The 15421-nt window shown below is 37.9% G+C and overlaps 1 protein-coding gene across 4 annotated transcripts in view; it reads right to left on the bottom strand.

Moving 5' to 3' along the window:
- atp2b2 (ATPase plasma membrane Ca2+ transporting 2) overlaps window positions 1–15421 on the bottom strand; it is a 604494-nt gene that overhangs the window by 342411 nt on the left and 246662 nt on the right. Inside the window, exons 1-2 of one of the 4 annotated variants that reach the window (XM_052017136.1) lie at window positions 10558–10577; window positions 10384–10470 (exon numbers count right to left, since the gene is read on the bottom strand). The exons of 1 other annotated variant lie outside the window; for it this stretch is intronic. The gene's annotated coding sequence lies outside the window, so the exon portion shown is untranslated. Of the gene's footprint in view, window positions 1–9710; window positions 9824–10383; window positions 10471–10557; window positions 10661–15421 lie in introns of those variants that run through there. 2 more of the 4 variants (XM_052017133.1, XM_052017135.1) reach the window with 2 other exon arrangements.

The following is a 15421-nucleotide window of genomic DNA, read 5'->3' as shown; positions in this document are numbered from 1 at the left end:
AAATCTTCAAAGAGACTAACGCCAGTAAATGGATCGTCATTAAAATCTCCTCTGGTTCACTGATGTACTGCAAGGAAGGAAACTTACTATTCTTGCCTCGTGAGGCCAATATGTGACCAATATAGTTAACTATCATCTACTTCCACAGTTTAGGAGCTGTTAGGAATGAACAATAAATGCTGGCATTACACACGATGCCACATTCATCAACAGATAAATTAGATAAACATAAAAATCAGGGGACATGGAAAAGTGCTCTGCAGAACCCCATGGCAAACAAACACACATCAACTGGTACCCTTTTGCTTCCTGCCATGAAGCCAATTTTGATCCACTTAGTCACTTTCAATTCCCATAGGCTTTTACTTTTCTGACCAAACTGTCATGTGGGAACATGTCAAAAGCTTTGCTAAAATCCATGTAGTCTGCCTCTTCTGTGCTATTCTTATAAAACTTCTTACTTATCTCAGAAGATTCAAATCAAGTTACACCCATACCAATTTCCCTTAACAAATCTATCCTTGTTTTTCTTGACTAATCAATGCTTTTCTGAAAATGGTGATCAGGCTTTACGAGTTGTATATTCAAATGTCATTCCTTATCAGCTGAGGTGTACCCAAATCTAAACGCTATCTTTAGGGGAGGTATGCAGACAGCTTCTTTTGCACTCATGTTCCACTATTTACCAGCAGTATTGTTAGTGTGGAGAGATACATTGTCTGAAAAAACTTGCAGATCTTCCTTATTAGAGATGGGTGCAGCAAAGAGGGTTGCCAGTACATAGGGTGAAGGAAGGAGAAAACAAAGGATAAAGCCAAGAATAAAAATCAAGTTTGACAGTCGATTAAAAGTCCCACAGGATAGATGCGAAGATGATTTATGCTTCACTCAGTTTACGAGCCACCAATTCCTAAAGGTGACATTTCCAGATTCATTCAGAAGGACTGGAGAGAAATGGTAGCACACCTGCAGTGAATTTCTACATCACACAGACCAAGCTTTACCATGACATCATTGAGGCAAAGGAAGGAATTGGGGCTCTGAATTGTTTTAAATAAATATTTAAGGATTGCCAGTTAAAATTTATGTTAGACTAAATTTTAACCTCTTTAGTAGGCTGAGCTGAAAATATTGTAGCTCCTAAAATATTACTTAATTAGATAACATGAATATTAAAATGTTAAACTAATGGAAAACTCCATGGCCCTCTCCAAATGCGCAGGAATATAATATTCTGTCCAGTAATATTTGCTGCTATTTAACATTTTGTCTACATGCGCTAAGAGTAAGATCATATGTCATGATTATCAGTCAAATTAATTGGATCTCCAGTACTGGCTATTCCTGCCATATGATGTTCTATTTTAAAGCATTTGAAGATGAAGATTATACAGCATTTTCAACTGTCCAAACTGCCCAATGGAATAACTTCGGGTGAGAAACAAAAAAAAATCAAAGGAACCATCTAATTAGTGTAAGCAATAACGAGAATTTAAGTCCTCGCAAAGCTAAATATAATGGGAATATGTAATTGTCCAAATCTAACTTGTACCTGATTTTATTAAACTACTGTCATGCAACTATATCTTGAGCTTCTCTGGACAAACCTTAAATCCCTTCTAACAAAAATTAAACAATCAGCTTTTGGGGTTCTGTTGCTTTTTTCCTGAATTATCCTCATTCAAAGTAAATTTACAGATTTTTGCCCCTTATGAAATGTAATCTTAAACTCTAATTTAGTGTAGCTTTGGAGAATGACTTCAGTGAATGTAGGATAAAAGAGGGTGAAGGTTGGTGAAGCAATTAAATCCAAAAGACTGATTATCTGCTAATTCTTCTGAATGTCCTTGGTGATATAATCAGAATTAATGAAGGTCTAAAAGTAGGTCACCAATATCCAGTAACATCTTTAGATACACCAGGTAACAAATAAAACATTATTCCAGGTTTCCTTTTCTGAAATAACCAGCATTCTATTCTTAGTATTCATGGTATAACGACATTGTGACAATTTCTTCATCATCCAATCTGGCTTTTCAAAAGGTCACATGTACTTACTCCTGCTCATGCTGCCTGACGTTCAGTGAAAATTTTTTAGCTGCAAGTTGGCTGCTGGTGAATTCTTCAATTATTGACCAAGGCAAGGTTTTACTCAGGAGGACAATAGAAACAGATTCAATAGTTGCTTTGAAAAAAGGAATCAGATAAATCGTTAAACGCAAAAAAAAATTACAGGCAGTGAGAAGATTAGGGAAATGGGACTAATTGGAGATCATTTTAAAAAAGCCCAGAAAAGCAGAGTGGTTTCCTTCCATGCAGCACAATGCTGTAATTCCATGAATATAACACCCAATGGACATACTGTCATTTTGTAGCTCCACTCAATGTCCTTTGATGTCCCCATCTCAGTAAAACTCCATTTTGGACTTCCATATTGCATCCTCTGTGCATTTTGAGTCTATGATTGGCTGAAAAGTCAAGGAAAGCTATGCTGTAAATTAAAGATACAGAGTTATCACTCTTGACTGTATACTTGGTATACCATAATTTGTAATGCCTGTATTTTAACACTCTGAGAAGTATGCATAGAAATAGGAAAAAAGGATAGACTTGAGTATGCTGAGGGGCAACTGTAAGATCCACACTGATTAATTTAAGAGCATTTAATTAGTATTACTCAGGAAAATATAATTATCTGGCCTACATACAAGATAGAACGCCTTTTCAATTCTCACGACATTAACAGTCAACAATATTTTAGACAATCTATTCATAATGAGGACAAACCAATAATAGTAAATTTCCAAGATTGATCAATTCTTAATTTGTCCATTTGTCAGTTAGAAGAAACATTAATTAATTCTACTTTCAGAATTACTGCAACAGAAAGAAACAAAATTTCCATTTGAAAGTCTATGTAAAATAAATGAAATGAAATACTAAACACTAAACAGATTTTTGCTGACTTTGGCCAGTACTTATTTAATTCCATTAGCATTAGACTAGATTTGCACATGGTTTTATTGCAATTATTTTCTTCTGTCAAGTCAAAAAAAAATTTAAAAGGAGCTGAATCCTTTTTGGACACTGCCAATTGCTAAATCGGAAACACTTGGTGTTCATTTTAAGTGAAAAAGATTCTGAATTTTCCTTTTTTGTTTACTGCTTTCAAGCCACATTTTAAGCACTTCAATTATTTCCAATGGTATATAGAATTTAGAATACTGCAAAGTGTCTGATAATAAAAGCCTTTTACAGTAATGAAAAGTGTTGTTGATATTACTGTTTAAGCAATAGCTCACCCACCCCACCACCCACGCTGCATTCTATTACCAGCCCGGCTTCTGCACAGACGAGTTGTTGACAATAAATTTTTGTAGTGACACCTTCTGCAAATCTCACTTGCTTTGCAAAACAGGTTCTTGGCTGCCACACCACTGTGACCCTTCCGGTTATATTTACTATAGGCTTGAACCTGACAACATACTTGAACAATATTGCCAAAGCATTTAGAAGGATTTTTTTGCCCTCAAATGACATTCCACAAAACTACTGAGAATTTCAATTCATGAGCTACACAAGTTAATGCACCAATTCTTCCAAAATAATTTGTTTTGTGAGTAGTGCCGATGAGCAATTCAGATTCCGATCTGGTGTGCAATCCTTTCATTCTCTGGATCGTACTTTCAGGGAAATTATTTCCGCTATTTAATTACAGCATTACCTTCTGCTTTGTAGATGCACTTCATTCTTACAGTTACTAAGACATATTCCCAGAAGAAGGTTGGTTAATGCATTCCAAGCTAAATATTGTCATTGGTAAATCACTTGAAATTTTGACAATAAATAGGCTCATAAGAAAAGGATTTAAAGTAGTATGTATGATTTGCCACTCCAAGAAAATATTCTGCCTAATGAGCACCTAAAAGATCTACATGGCAGGCCTATAAGTCAATTATATTCAGACACACTTGCAGGCTCTCTACTTGGTGTCCTCATTCCCTGCAGAGCATTTGACACTTAAAATAAATGCATCCATATATTTAGCACAGTACGCTTTTATGTAGGTGATCCACTAACCTTTGTAGTCAACCATTTTGGATAGAGGGACTGACATGGTAATAAGGTCTGTGAGATGAAAATGAACCATGCATTGCCGGAGAAATGAGGCCAAGCTGAAGATGAGAGGAAGTGGGTGCCTAAAGCCTTCTGTATAGTCACAATTTTAAAATGGAAAGCCTATATAGGACAGTGGCATAATCACCTATTTTTGTTGTTTCAACTGTCATAAAAGGAAACCTGCAAAGGAACACTGCAGCTTGTTTCCAAACACTGGCCCAGATTTTGCTGGAGTCTCACATAATTGTCGACTGGTCATACTTTCTTCTTTCAGCTTTAACCCAAAAGAATATTGCCATGCATGATTCTAAACTGTCTGCACTTTTCACATCCAATATTGGAGGAGGAGAAATTTCCTTCAGCTAAATATCGGGAAGCCTGATGCCATCGTCAGCAATGTCTGCCACAAACTGCACTCCTTCCCTCCCTGATTACCAGCTTCATCCTACATCCTAAGATCTGAGGCTAACTCAGACTGTAACTTATCTGATAGCATCTGATCACACACCATGTCACACTGTCTATTTTCACCTCACCTGCTGCTGAAACCCTCACTCGTCCATTTTTCACATCCAGATTTGACCATTCCAGTGTGCTCCTGGCTCTTCCAGCACTTCATGATCTATAAACTCAAGCCCATCCCAGACTCTGACACGCTAATCCTTAATTGCACAGTCCCATTATCTCTCTACTTTCTTAGTGGCATATTAAGCAATGCCTTGATTTTAAAGTTGCCATCTTTCTTTCCAGAACCCATTTTGATGTCACCTGCCTTTCAACATAAACCACTTCAGTTCTGCCATCCTCCAAGATCCCATGTGCACCTCCAATTCTGTACACTGAAGAATCCCTAAATCCATTCACTCCACCTTTAGCAGTTGTGTCTTCAGCTCCTGCAACAAAACTCTGGAATGTTCTCCCTAAAACTATCTGACATTCTGCCTTAAGCAGCTCCTTAACTCTTGCAGTCATCTACTCTGGTATCTCCTCATATGGTTTGTTATCAAATTATGTTTGATTACTACTCTGTGAAGTGCCTTAGGAAGTTTTAGTCCATGAAAGATGTTGTACAAGTTCAAGATGTTGTTGCTGCTCAAAGTGCAACTCAATAATACCACAGCAAAGAAAACAGGCATCTGGAACTTTGTTGAAAGATAACACCAGGAGTATATCTTATCAAAATGACATTTAAGGCCAAGGAAAATAGATGAAGATGAAACAGAGAGAAAGAAATAAAGTAAAATCAGATGCAAAATATGAAATAGAGCAGGAGAGATTTGATTAAGCAAGGGAGACAGAAAAATAAAGAAAAATGTAATTTTTAAACTTGACAAATCTCTAACAATTTACACCAGTAAAAATTAGATTGCATGGTTTCAAATGTTCTCTTTCTGGGCTGGGCTGTATCTGAGGAATATAAATCTATCAAAGTGATTATTAAGTTAAGTAGCAACCCTAGCTGCCTGCAGAGAGTTTAATTGCCATGTAAAGTGCCAATTCAGGAACTTGATTGAGGGCAGGCTGCCATTTTCATGAAGTTAACAACAAATGTGTAAATCAGCCCACAAGATGTGCAAATTTGGAATCCACGAGTATCTCTTCCTCACCACACGCTGCTGCATGACTGCAAGAAAATTTGCACAATAATCTCAATGCTATTTTGGGAGCTATATTTGGGATTCAGTTAGTTGCTAACATTGGTTGCAGTGAGCAGCTCAGATCACCTGACCCTACTTATCACTTCCTTCCTTTCTTGGCACCCCAACCCTGATCTTTTTTTTTGTTTAATGTCTTCATTTTAAGTTTCAAATGTTTTCAAAAGGTATGAAAAGCCTAGTCACATAAAAGTTCAAAAGGTTAAGTGCAAGTATGTTTGTCTACAGTTTTGTCAGTGATGCCTGTCATATGGAAGACCCAAATGCACATTGAATGCCTGGTTGCACTTTCCAATCAAGAATGTGATGTAATAGACATTTTTAACAATCTAATATTTAAATCTGAATTAAGATACATTAGTTCTCTTTTATAATACTGCCTTTAGGTGCTATAAAACACTGCATTATAAATAGATTCATTATAATCTGTGTTCTGCACTAATGGAGAAGTTACAAACAATTTTCATATAATTGCAATCAATGGGCTTGTTAAAAAGTCCACTGCCATGTGCAAAACGACCCAAATTTCTGAATTTGGTTTGGTCCAAATGTGTTTAGCCTCTGCATTCTTGCTGGATTGTTCAGATTATTCTGTAAATGATACATAAATGTTTAAAAAAAAATATCTGGTTGTCCTTTATGAAGGTGTTCCCATAATGCACCATAAAGAAAACTTGGATATGTGCCACAATATGGCACCCACCAAATCACATCTCTATGCTGTTTGAAAATTGCATCAACATTGAAGGAGTAGTTGTCCATAGCAAAATATAGTTCAATGTAATAAAACATACATAAAAAGTGTGTGCTTTTTCTAATGGAAGTCCCACAAACATATTTTGGAACTAAAATACAGAGTTGAACAGAACACAATTGTTACTTCACCAATGAAGTGTGGAGTTTGACTACTTTATCACAAAGTATTCTTTGTCTCCAAGAGAGAATCCTCAAAATGCAAATGATAAGGATTGACATGAAAAGTTACCTAGACCATGTTATGAGAATTGCATGCTAGAAGTAGTTATTAAAGCCAAACATTTGTCTACCTTTTAATCCACAGAACCTATACACAAATGCTGGAATAAGCACATTATTTGACTAACATTTTTAAGCAGATCCGTATTTCAATAAAACGTAATTACACTTCACTTTCACCTCCAGAGACCTTTCCACAGTCATAACATGCAGCCTGGTTGCATCATCATGCAGTAGATTGTAAGAAACAAACCAACCATGGCACGATCTTTTTACAGAAATTGTCACGATTTCAGCTGGATACAGGAAAAGGAATCGGCTCGGAAACAGCTTCTTTACCCCGGTGAGGTTAGATTCCAGATCATGATAAAATAGTTTTCCAGTAATTTACCATGCATCAACCAATCTACTTTCACTTCACCTGATCAGAAAAACAGAAAACTGTGTCATCTATGTTCTATCATAACTGGAGCTATAAAATGCAGAAAAGAACAAATTAGCTTACTAAGTGAATGAACATCAAAAGTGTTCTGGAAGTTGTAAAAGTGTTATCATTAAAACATCAGTCATTTGTGATAAAATACATATTCAATTTGCATGCCATATCTGCCTTTTTGCTCTTTTCCATTGTCATTTGACTTTTGCTCAAGATTAACATGTTTCTGAGCAGCCAAACAATCTCGCTAAGAATTCAACCAGGAAATGTTCAGCATCTGGCACAGCTCACTAACTCAGGGCTTAATATATGGAAGAGCTGAAACAGACAATGCTCATAGATCACTATCTATACAAGTTGGATGGTTTCAATGCCTGTCATTTGGTCAGAGGCTCAAAGGCTATTCAAGTTTATTATTATCCACTTGATTTCAGGTGCCCAAAACTGCATTCAAACTGACAATCTGAACAATCACTCAAGTCTTAATATCCTCTATCCACAAAATGATAATCACCTTTGCCTTCTTTCAAATAAGATATTTTCTTTGGAGCTTTATCCCAGCCACTGATTTTGATGAGTTTTCTGTTTTTACTGCTTTGTATGTACTTTTAGCACCAAAACTGTACAAATATTTGAAATTATGATGCCTTTCAAACCAACTTCTAAAATGCTGCATTTTTTTTTAGAAAATGGACTGAATTCTCCAATACTAATGAATTAAATTATGTGTGGTTGTCAATTCTGCTCCATACGTATTTTTCAACGGGTGACTGCATTTTCCTTTGAAATAACCTTCAAAAGAAGGTGGAAAGTGATGATATTGATTAGTTGTGGGCCACACAGCATTAGGATATGGCTAAGGGTCAGCGAGTCTCCTATTCCCAAGTTTGCAATCTTAGCTAAACCACAGGGACCATCACGGCTTCTCGAGCATGGACAACGGAAAGGGAAGAAACAAATTGCAGAATATGTACATGTAGTAAAGATTTTTTCTGCATTGTGATTTGGGGAATATCAAGTCTGACCTAAAACAGCAGAATTGACTGGTTTTATGGGAAAGAAGAATATTGGAATGGCATGGAGATTAATTCTTGATCAATCCTTTCTTATTAAGTTTAAATACATGGTATGAAGTTAACTTTAGGCATGAAGTTTTCATTGATCAATAAATGGACCCTTAGAAAATAAACATCAGCATTAATGCATAAAAAAGGTCTTTTATGTTTACCCAGGAAGTGCTTTTAGAACACTCAGTCTTTGGCAATTGTAATTGATGTTGGTCAGGAATGATTACACAGGATACTTGGTGTTCAATGAGTTAATGTTGGCCTGCAGTAAATTTTGTTCAAACTGGAATACCATTTGGAAGGTGCTGTGAAACCTTTCCCCACAGAGGGTTGGGGAAAATGGAAAGTGAGCCAAGCCACACCACTCTTGTGCATCTCCTAGTGGTCTATTCATGAATGGCACTGACAGAGGTGTAGAACCAGGTTACCTGCTCATCTTCTGTCAGAAAATGGCATATACTATTGGCATAAGTCTACGCATATGGAAGAAAAATTTGGGAAACAAGAATAAAAAAGGGTTTTAGAAACAAAATACCATGGTAAAATTTTAAAACATAATCATGGACTAATTAAAAGGCTAATCAAAGTACTAAAATAACAACAGAATTTCACCAATTGATGGTAATACCCAACAGAAAAATAAATTGTTGTAAAAGCAGGTGCTTGTCACATTAAGCTCAGCCCCAAAAGGAAAAGAAGATTCCTCTTATCGAGCCATTATGGATCTGTTTATGCTCGATGCACTACTGTAAAATGTGGCATTTAATAATCAACATTAAAGTTGACAAGGTTAGTTACATGGAAGCCTGCCCAGTATCTCACACTATCGGCATATATCAAATGAATGCATACTGCATAAGAGATCTCAGCAAATGAAAATTTCACATGAAACAAGGAAAAGCACTCAAACTTTTCCACACTAGAATTAAAATAATTGTTTTTCACCTGAGCAAAGTACACAGGAGACACTTCATTAAGAGAAGATAAGACTGTTTAATTATTAGAAATGGCAGTGGGCAGTTTAAAAAAAACACTCAGTTTTTCACTTAATTGATAAAGTAAAATTTAATACATACATAGTGCAAAACATAAAAACCGATGCATGGTACAGTTCTGGGCTAGCTGTCTTTATACCATCATGCAGAAATATGCCAGTGCTTGTACTGCAGGGCAACCGTACAGTTCATCCCCTGCAGGTGGCAATTCATACACTGCAGTTACAAAAATGAGGGGATGCCAAAAAATAAAAAATGAATATTAAGAGTTAAGAGGCATGAAGCATGGAATAATCCTTAAATATAGATTACAAGTAGGTACAGGAAAAAGGAACGCAAAGTCTTGCCACACATCAATTGTTTTTGGTCTCCAACCCCTCCCCCATCCCCATAATGTGACAGCAACATATACAGGCACAAATGCCTACTGTTAATAGCATGTTTTATTCACTTTGTTGCTTACCTTTTGGATAAAAGCAACACATTAGATACAGCTGTCTGATAACTCCATGTTTCCAGAAGACATTAAAGCATCTCATAATCTAGAGCACTATAAAGCCACTGGTTAGGCTTGTGCAGAACCACTTAGCTGCCACTGAAGCAGGAGTCCAAGGACAGATGATAAACTGAACTACTGCAGACTACAAATTGACAGCTTTCCTGCCACCCTCCCTCAACGCCTGGAGAATTCACACTGCCCATAAGAATTCATGTACTGAAGATGCTAAACCAGGAATCAAATCATTCCATCAAAAAAATACAAATAGATAGATCACTTCCAGTTTTTCTGCCTGCAAACAGACAGGGTCACTTGTAACACATTGCAATCTTGAAGTAAGCACTGGATATTTCAGGCTGAATAACTAAATCTAGGGATTATAAGGAATCTGCATGTATAACAGTTCTTTCTTCGAGTTGGCTGTCAGCAGTTATTTAAAAAGGCAAATTCTTTCCGAATGGGATAAATATAATTAAAAGATGGCAAAATCATTAATAATAATATTGCACCAGAAACGTACTGAAATTAAAATAACATTTTTTTACTGTCCCCAGCCAATAAGCAGGACGCAAGAGACAGCTCAAAATATGATATGCTTTTTTATATTCCAAAATTAATATTTCTGTAATTAAATTACCTTTTAGCAACACATACAGTCAGAAACATAATGCATCACTCTCCCCAAGCAATAGTGTCCACACCATTTTCTCCACAGGCACAGTCTCTGAGAAAAGCAAAAATCCTAACAAGTCAAATATTATATGCCAGTTAAAAAGCCTCAGATTTTTATGCATGCGCTCTGCTTACTTACTTGGCTATGTTATAATCACAAATCCAAAATGATTTCAATTATACAGCAGACTAATCACAGTTCAGCATCTGTATGGGGTTGATAAGTAGGACTACATTACAGGAGTCCTACTGCAGACTGCACCATCTCAACAGAGGAGCAGGGGAACCTGAATTTCTCGGATAATATGTTATTAATAAACCACGAGTGAAGAAACCACTTAAGCTCTTAATGCTCAGGTCTTCTGAACAAGACTAAATCAGGAGGCACAGGATACTGCACCAAGCAAGGATGCACTAGAATGGTTTTAATTTTAAACTGTGTAGCATCATTTAGCAAATTTCAGTTTATCCCTGTGGGCCAATGACAAATATGGAAGATGGCACACTACCAGGAACATGCCACTTAATCAGAATAGGGAGAAACCTTCAAGGACAGACCGTCAACCTTCATCAGCAACACTGCACAAATTACACACCTCTGCACTCACCTACTTTCTTCCTAAATTGAGCATCTGTAGAGTTTATGGTAAACTGTGCATAAAAATCTCTCTATTTCCAAACCTTGCACCTTTTTTCTCCCACTTAAACCATTTCCCAATTAGCTACTTTCACATGAAGCAATGTATAAATTGCAGAATTCAGATAAAAGCAGGCTTAATGCCATTTAACTCACAGAATGCTTTAACTGCATGCACTACAAAACTGACACCACCACAAGAATTTGTACATTGAAGATGCTAAATTACCTTCTAATTAGGTAAATAAATAGGCTCCAAATTTCCACAGGGATTTTTAAGTCGTCTCCCAGTAGAAAGTCACAGTGGAACCCAGGAAAATCAGGCAATCTGCCATTAATGCCAAGTTTCCAACACCTCTGGGTGTCTTTTCAATGCCTTGTAAAGAATAATGCATTAATTTACCCGTCCTCTTCCAAGGTTGAACCTCAGGGTCGAGGGTGAGTCACTTCCACTCTGGTTTTGTAGTTTCTGAGATGAAAAATGAAGCCAATGTGGGAACCACAGACTCTTCCACAGAAGGGGCAGAAGGTGCCAGACGGGGCAGAAGGTGCCAGACAGGGCAGGTGGGTTGCTAGTTTGTTAGGTAGTGTCTCCTTCCACCTCTTGTGAAAAGCCTCTGTGAGCTCCTGATACATGACCTTGAGGTCTCAATTCCATTCTGAATGCTCCCCCACTCCTTTGTCTTCCCTTATTCCTGTGGCTCCCTTCTCCTGCCTTGATGACCTGCCCTTATCCTCTCCCCTCCTCCATCCTTTATTCCATGGTCCACTACCCTCTCCTACCGGACTCCTCCTCCTTCAGCCCTTTCCCTCTTCTACCTATCACCTCTCAGCTTATTACATCTTCTCTCCCTCCTACCTACCTACCATCTCCCTCTCACCTAGACTCACCTATCACCTGCCTGCGTGTGCTCCTTCCCCTCCAACCACCTTCTGTACTCTTCCTTTCCAGTCCTGATGAAGGGTCTCGGCCCGAAATGCCGACTGTTTATTTCCCTTCGTGGATGCTGCCTGACCTGCTGAGTTCCTCCAGCACTTTTTTTTTGTGTATTGCTCCAGATTCCAGCATCTGCAGAAATGTTTTTGTCTCTGCATGCCTCTTCTCCAAAGGTTCCCAGGAGTCAGCAGAGATGTTGCAGTTCTTAAAGGAAGCTTAAATCACATCCTTTGTTTTCTTTCCTCTGTTCACCTGATAACGCCCTTCAACCACAGAGCTCAAAATAGAATGTTGTTTCAGGAGTCTGGTGTCAGTATGGGAATGACATGGCCTGACTAATGTGGCAAACTGAGAGTGATTAGGCTCTCAGTGTTGGGAATGTTGGCCTGGGAGAGGACATTAACTTTGGTTTACCAATCCTTCCCCTGAATTTGGAGCATTCAACAAAGACAGCATTGGTGCTATTTCTCCATAGACTAGTGGTGTCGACTATAGGTAGTCCATCTCAGAAACATTCAGAAGGACAGGGATTACTGCTACCCAGTAGGTCATAAGTTGTATGGAAGTCTTGACCTTCAAACCCTTTTCTTCAATCAATCAAAGAATGTGTAGGCACATTGAAGGTAGTGGGGAATTCTATCATCCTATGTCTACCTTTGCCAAGAGATAACTTCCAAGATGTGGAAAGTTGTCCATATTTCCCAGTGTCTGATTGTGAACCTTTATTTTTGGTAGGCAGTATGGTGCAATGGGAGTAGGTCAGTAGAAGTCCTTGGTCTTGCAGATGTTGAGAGTATGGTCCAGTCCCTCACATGCTTCAGTGAACAATTCAACCATGTCTTGGTGTTCGGCCTCTAAGCAAGGACAAGTACAAGCATTATCTGCATACTCAGCTCGACTCCTGAGGCTTGGGTGAACTTGGTTCTGGAGTGTTATCATAGATTAAACATTCTGTTATTAGTTTTGAAAATTAGCTTCTTTCCCACGGGAAGTTTGTCAGAGGTGAAATACAGCATTGTGTGTGAAAGATTCACAAAAATTGTTGGATCGGTGCCCCTGACAAAGAAAGGAAGGGCCGAGAGTTCTCCATTTCAAGATACCCACAAGCATCAGTTAGATACAACATAGCCAGTATGTGGTCAGACTAAAGGTTGAGAAATTATAACTGCTGATCTTGAAATGTGTGGAGGTTTGGGATTGCAATTTGAAGCTCAAGCAAAAAGTATCACCTAAAAAACATTACAATTGAATAGAAGAATTCATTTTCATAATTCAAATTATGAGGAATTCCTTCAGCCAGAGAGTGGTGAATCTATGGAATTCGTTGCCACAGAGCGCTGTGGAGGTCAAGTCTTTGGCTGTATTTAAGGTAGAGATTGATAGGTTCTTCATTGGTAAAGGAGTTAAATGTTACAAGGAGAAGGGGAGAAAATGAGGTTGAAAGAACAAATCAGCCATGATTGAATGGTGGAGCAGACTCGATGGGCCGAATGGCCTAATTCTGCTCCTATATCTTATGGCCTTTTCTTCTTCCCTCTGGTTCTGATCCATCTAATATGGGCTTCAATTTTTCTTTAAATGGTAAAAGAATTGTGACTTGCCATTTTGACTATGATGACTGTGCCTCATCTGTTGACCCAAGGATACTTTACTCAATCACACTTTTTCCCAAAAGTACTTAAGAAAATAACTAACTCTGGGGAGAAGAAAGATAACACACCCTTTGTACATATAGTCATAGAGCCATACAGTACGGAAACAGGCCTTTCAGCTGAACTCGTCCATGCCTGAGCTAGTCCCATATCCCTCCCAACCTTTGTTATCCATGTACCTGTCCAAATATCTTTTAAACGTTGTAATTGTACCTGCCTCTACCAGTTCTTCTGGCAGCATGTTCCATATACCCACCACCTTGTGTGAAAAATTTGCCCCTCAGTTCTCCAATAAAATCTTTCCCCCTCTCACCTTAAATGTGTGCCCTCTAGTTTTAGAAACTCCTACCCTGGGAAAAGACTGTGACCAATCACCTTATCTATGCACTTTATGACGTTATATACTTCCATAAGGTCACCTCTCAACCTACTGCACTCCAAGGGAAAAAACAGCGTGCTATTACCAGTGTCAGCTTAATTACTTTGCATTTGCATTTTGTGGGGTAGTGTAGGTAGAGCAGCCATGGCAAATGAAAACACTGTCTACATCACCAAATATCACCAGCAATCAAGTATCAACTCATTGCTAAATCAACTCATTGTTTGTGTAGAACATTAAGGCAAGAACAATGCTGAATATTACTACTTATTGGTAAATTTAACCAAGTTTTCATAGAACAGTTGCAATTACCAACAGCAAAAAGATTAAAACTGCTAAATAAAAGCAAATTCCCAGAACCAGATGGTTTCCATCTAAAATATTGAGAAGTGGATGAAAGTAACGTAAGATTGCTAACTATAATCTTTCAAAGTCTTCTGGATTTGGCAACTATTCCAATAAATTGAAAATTTATTTGTTATTCTGCTATTTAAGAAAGGGAAACCAAGCATACATAGACCAATTAGTGCATCATTTATTGTCAGGAAATGGCTAGAAACTGTGGGTAAGGATGGAGTGAATGAGCATCTTGAACATTTTCATAGGGGACCTCCGCTGAACAAGATAGATCATACCTGACAAAGCTGACTGGATTTTAAAAGAAGTTAGGAACGTGATGGACTGGGAAATGCCCATGGACTTTATTCATATTGACTTTTAGAAGATATGAGATTTGTGAGCTGGTTGAAGATCTAGGATCTCAAAGCAGTTTCCCTGATTAGGAAACAGGCTGAATGCTGGGAGCCTGGGAACAGGGCATAATGGACTCAAATTGGCAGGACTTTGCTTGTGGTGTACAAAATGGATCTGTATTGGGCCTGCAAATATTAACCACATTTATGAACCCACAAAACCAATTTTCCTCGTGACACAGCAAGAGGTGACAAAGCAAGCAGATAAATGGAAGCATTAGATCAAAGTGATATCGATAGAATAAGCAAACAGATTTTCACTCTGGAGAATGTGTTATCATCCAAACAAAAACTATGGAACTCTTCCAGAATAGTGAGAAACAAAAAACAATGGTAGTGCAAAGTGATTGGGAGATCATAGAATGATCATTATAGATCACAAAGAAGTGCAGAAAATTATCAGAGAATACTGAAATGCTCGCCCGACAGACTAGAAAACAAGGGGAGAAATTACGCAACAGTTACACAAAGCCCTAGTTAAATCACACATGAAGGGCTGTGAGCAGTTCTGACATGAGAAAAGGTGGATAATGTGGCCTAAAAGGAATTGCAGCGTAGATTTATTTGAATAATACTTGGATTCCAAAGGTTAAATTACAAGAGACTTTGTAAACTGGGGTTTTATTCCCAAAATACAGATAACAAC

This window comes from Pristis pectinata, chromosome 6 (genome assembly GCF_009764475.1).
Source record: "Pristis pectinata isolate sPriPec2 chromosome 6, sPriPec2.1.pri, whole genome shotgun sequence".
Taxonomy (NCBI): domain Eukaryota; kingdom Metazoa; phylum Chordata; class Chondrichthyes; order Rhinopristiformes; family Pristidae; genus Pristis; species Pristis pectinata.
The sequence above is the reverse complement of the archived record's forward strand: the minus strand, read 5'-3'. Positions and strand labels throughout refer to the sequence as shown.